Source organism: Eufriesea mexicana, unplaced genomic scaffold (genome assembly GCF_001483705.2).
Source record: "Eufriesea mexicana isolate 0111107269 unplaced genomic scaffold, ASM148370v2 scaffold139, whole genome shotgun sequence".
Taxonomy (NCBI): domain Eukaryota; kingdom Metazoa; phylum Arthropoda; class Insecta; order Hymenoptera; family Apidae; genus Eufriesea; species Eufriesea mexicana.
In genome coordinates, this window is record NW_016908298.1 from 491,849 (window position 1) to 497,848 (window position 6,000).

Consider the following 6,000-nt stretch of genomic DNA (forward strand, 5'->3'; position numbering starts at 1 on the left):
CAAATCTAAAGACCCGGTATATCACGAAAATCAAGACAGCGAGCCATTCCTGTCGTCTCGCGGAACACATAACCTCGAAACCTTCACACCCGAGACAGTCAAAAAGCAACGTCTCACATTTTGCTCCCTTCATCAGATATTCCAGCGTCGTCGCGTCGATCCAAACCCAGAGACTCGGTATACCGGGAAAATCAAGACAGCGAGCCAATCTTGTCGTCTCGCGAGACACATAACCTCCAAATCTGCAGACCCGAGACAGTCGAAACATAGCTGCTACGAATCTATTATCAGCCGGTTCGCGAGTTAATGGGGAACACGATTGACACGTTGTGTTTACAAAGCAGCGGGGGTTGTTTCGATAAAGGGATTTTCTCGGTGGTGCCAACCGAACTATCGATGGCGGCAATTTAAACAGCGCGCACACGCGGTGAACGAGACCGTTTCGATTTCGAGCCGGCTCCTCCTGCTCGTAAATAATTCTGCCTTTACCAGAAGCGGCGTTGCTTAAGCAACGGAACGCTCGATCATAAGGGTGTTCTCTGGTGTATCGCGCGGGAAAGTCGGGGTGGTGAGCTACGACGACGTTTTAACCCTCTTCCGTTTATCACTCGCCAGTCGAAGTCGTGTTTTCCAGAGCTCCCCTGGCTCTTTTAACCCTTTCGATGATGGATACCGTGTACAAATTTTAAGATATTGGATACGGTAGGGTAAGAAATGGAGTTTTATCTACTCGGTGGACTTTTTGGAACGACGAGATTCCAGCAAGTTTACTGTTCATTGGGAGAATCTTAAATTTCACGATTCTTTTCGTTTGAACGGGAGAAAAGACGAAATAAGATTGGCGAATAAAGAGATTGTATCGATGAAGGGATTTATTCGAAATTAATTTACCTCTTTCTGATTTTTTAATCAGAGTTCTAACGGGAATGGGAATAATAATTAATTGAGGGCAACGATAGAGGATAAATAACAGATGAGTCATTTGTCTAAGCTTCTTCCTATGCTTCGTTCAACGAGAAAAAGCAGAAAATACAAACAAAAAGATGATACGCGATTAATGCTATGGCTGTAGTGAGTGGCTGCCAAATGTAGATCTTCAGGGGCGAATAATGAAGAATCCTAGTCGAGGACCCTGCGCTAAGTCCTTAGCAGCTTCAGTCTTTATGCGCAGGGGCCAGAAAAAGGTGCACCAGCCCTGTTCTGCTCACGCATCCTTCAAACACAAGTTGTTGACTTCCTGTTAGTTCTCTTTCAACGAAGTATAGCGTCAGAACTATCGCAAGTGACACAGGACAAACGTCTATGATGTAAGGTTGCAGAAACATAATATATAGGGTGTCCCAACAATATAGGATAATACAACCGGGAAGGGGGTGATTTGTGAAAAAACAAATACAGAATAAAATTGTTTCATTCGAAGCTTCGTTATCGAGGAAATCGATTTTGAATATTCACCGCGTACACGTGCACTTAGCTATGACTTACATGTATGGATCATCAACATTCCATCATCGGTGGGTACAACTGAGAAAAGGATAAGAGAATTTTATTTTTATAGAATTCATTATGCAATTGTAAAATGCCACAGTTCGTTATTAGATGAAAGGACACGTAGATATTAAACGTCTAATATCAAGAAAAGAAATGTTCCTATTAGAATGGGAATATTCCTATCACACAATGGATTTTTCTATCACGCAATTTGGAAATACTAAAACCCTTTACCACTTTAGAGTCACTCCCAGTATCACTGATTCGGCGTGGAATAAGAATACAAATAAGAAGAAGACTGAATAAGCATAACACCATAAATTTGGACTTGGTGGAGCATACGCAGGCAACGAACTATAGAGATCAGTTTCAAGGCCATAACGAATTTGCATTGTTTTAACTTCTGCTCTCAGTCCAGAACAAACTGACGAATTTCTGGAAAGTCAAATGTTCTAAGAAATGTTTTTGTACACAGTGAAATTTACAATGTCGAAGCCTCTTGCCTAATCAGCATGCTACCTTTGTTAACCTCTGTAAACATAACCTTTGTTAGAAACAAGGTATGGACTTCGATGAAGACTATTTCAATCGATATACCTATTTAAATTATGTCTAAAATCTAAATAATATAAATTGCAAGAAGATCCCTTACCAATCTCTCCTCTCTAATTTAAGGGATGAAAATCTACAATACAACGTTGAGATCGCAGCCAATTAGCTCGTATTACTTGCTACATCATTCATAATTGTATCATATCTATTAATTATGTATGATATAACTATAGTGATACAATTAGAAATTATGTGTCAAATAATACCGATTGCCCAGGTCTCACCACGAGGAGGTGCTGCGAATGGAGACCCACCCTATCCACGTCCCATCCTCCCTCCATTCGCGGGAAAATTTACTAACATTCGAATAAATTCCCTTTTTGACGCACGTTTGCAAAACGTTCAATCTTTGATCGCTGTGCAAAACAATGGCAAAAAGGAATTAAAGAAAAAAACGACGCGAGAAACTAAACCTGAAAATAAAAGATGAATTTCACGCCTTAAGCTAACAAGAAACATCAGCTGTTTGTCTTTTGAAAAAAACAGACTTAATATTTTCAAAAATGTCAAATATATACTTGCAAAGCGTAAACAAATACATTTTTTATTAAGAAATTTTATTTACAATTTATTTAAAATTATTTGTCTTCATGGGCGAGAAATTAATACAAAATAAAACTAGATTGAAAAAGAAATTATTAATTAGAGACGGGATCGAAACACCGGGCCACCAACGTGGAAAATTTCGGATGTCGTCATTAGGCCACAAATAAATAAACCTGCAATTAAGGTAATAATAAAACTTTAATCATAAATATCTAAAAAATTATTGAGTAGTTGCGGCTATAATGGGAATATTTTCTTGAACTGCATGACGAAATCTACAAACCTGCAAAGTTTCAATTAAATCCATGACTCGTAGGACTTGCACTTTCCTTGTAAACCTACAAATAAAAGGTAAATCATGCCTTAAACTAGGTGTATAACTCTGTGCGAGACGTAATTTCATTTCTCTATGATAATTAAAAAATTAAAAAAGAAAAACCCAGGGAGAAATAAATATCTCGCAAAGAATTAAATTTATCATACTAACTTACTACTAATTAATACCACTTATAATACTACATTTACATTTGATTACTATCATGCACAATTACTTTTACTTAACCCCAATACTGTCTAACTAAAAATATTACACTACTTAAATACAAATATGTCTAGCATTCTACTGTGAGTCCCTACTTACATATTAATTCCTTACTTAAGCACTAAGATCATAACATGCAATATATTACTTAAACATAAATCTTACTTAATTTAAACATATTTTACCCAACTAAAAATTTAATCCATTGTAACTAACAAATATCTAAATGTTATAATTAACAATGCCTAAATAAATATTTAATTGTAACGAAGAAGCAGGAAAATGTCATGTGACTGCCTTCCATCACTGGTCCATAAGACTTCCTGAAACAAATTTTGTAAATCCTACCTATATAAAAATTCCAATTATTTTTTATACATCATAATATATGTGTATAAAACCTGAGGGATGACGTTTATACACTTTCTATCCACCAGAAATATAGAAATACTTCGTATCCATCAGAAATATAGCAATACCTCCTATCTATCAGAAATATAGAAATACCTCCTATCTATCAGAAATACAGAAATACCTCCTATCTATCAGAAATATAGAAATACCTTCTATCCATCATAAGTATAGGTGGTATTGCGAGCTGGGAAGAACTCTAGCAAAGGAAATAGTATTAAGAGCGGAATCGGGTTAGGCTCGGGCATTCGAGGTGATATCTGGAATGCGCGCGGACGGACTAGTGACCGCGTGCAGGGATTGTATAGATGAGATATTTATGACCGAATCGAGTGCAAGCAATGAACAAAAGTCTAGGAATGTGTCCGAGTATCCGAAGAACCTGATCCACCGAGAGCGAGGTCGTATGAGAAATAAATGATCAGCGAAGAAAACTTGTGTATGAAAAGAGGGAGTGTTAGACTTTAAATAGGGATGCAAGGGTGCAGACTAGGCAGAATGCGTGCAATCGAATCATAGTGAGTAGAGAATCCGTGTGTTTGTGAGTTAGAACTGAGGGAAACATAGTGTAATATTTTAGTTAAAAATAAATCTGTTTGTTATTAAAAAGGAGTCGTTTATCAAACGAGCAGATCTCTGTCTGCATAGGATTTATCTAGCATTGATCCGACAATACTTCTTAGCTATCAGAAATATAGAAATACATGCCATCTACATAAAGGACTAAAGATGTAATTTAGAACTCTACCGAAACAAAAATTTAAAGCTTAAATGGAATGGGGAAGGAATGTGAGAGTTATATGGGATTTGAATCTCGCATTATCTCCGCAGGCCTCACAATGGTTCCTGAAACATATCAAACTACAGAATAATTAGTAAAATTATAATGAGATGTAATTAATTATAGTAATTAATGTGGTGAGATTATAAATAAGTAGGTAAGACTCACATACCAGTATATTTTAAGTCATTTCTTTTCACGTATATTATTCCATTTCTGAACCACTGATACACTTACATAAACTTCAATATTCTAAATGCTATCAAATACACTTTGATACACGATACACTTTGTAAATTAATAAATTTGAAACAAACTTTGCAATTTATTTGTGAATACACACAAAAAAAAGAAATAAGAAAAATAGCAATTTATCAGAACATAAAAACAAAAAAAAAAGAAAGAATTATTATTTGTACGAAGAGTCGAATTACATACACAAAACATTTTACTTGCAAGATTGCTATTAAAAATTCTATTAAAAATAAACAAGTTTCGCGAATGAATTTTAACTGATACAAAACAAATTCGGACATGTGTAATTAACAAAAAAAAAAAAAAAAAAAAAAAAAAAAAAAAAAAAAAAAAAAAAAACTGAAGATACAACGATAAAAAAATTAATTATAATAATGAAAAGTCCCTATACTATTGCTTCTAAGGTATGAATTTTGAAAAAAAAAGAAAAAAAAGAAATGATTGGAAACAGACAAATATATTATACAGCAGTGTTTTTGTTAACAAACATTTCGGTAATAAAGGGCGCTGAAAAAGAAAACACAATGGTAGCCAGAAGGGCCACCGAAACAAAAATTTTCACTCAATGCAAACCCTAGTAACAAACCGTGAGTGAAATATTCCAAATTTCGCAACACTAATTTATTAAATTTATTAAAAAAAATTTTTAAATCAAGCGCGAAGAGTGCTTCATAATATTTGATATAAAAATTAAGATACCATTTATAAAAAGTTAATAAAAAAAAAAATAGAAAAAAAAAGGAAAAAAGCAGATAACTCCCGAAAGTAATCATAATAAGATGTATTAATTACAAACGCAACACTAATAAATACTAATTTATGCACTCATATGCAAAAATGCGCAACACTAATAGCGAAGAAGTATGGGCAGCCATGATCCAGGCTGCTGATATGTGATCACCCATGTACAGCTCTATAGCTGCAACAGGTGATTCTCAGGAACAGGACTATACTTCCACAGTCCCAGTGGAAGAATTTTGGGCATTACGTATTCGCAACACTACTTGAAAAAACGCGATCATATTTCAACGCAACACTAATTATGAAGGTGGGTAATTAAAAAAAAAAAAAAAACGAAAAAAGAAACGCGATTAAGGCAAACGCAACGCTAATTCTTGAAATGAATTTAATTAAAAAACTATCTCTATAGATACAAAAAGCTACTTTTAAAAAATCCCGATTGGTAAAAGTCGCAACGCTATAAATTTAATAAGAAACAATAATTAAAAATTATTAACAATAATAAAAAAGGGTATCAAAAACAATCGCGATCTTATCATTCGCAACACTAAATCAAACGCGGTCATTGCTTCATCGCAACTCTAATTCAAACCGAAATCAACATTTGTTCGCAACTCTAATT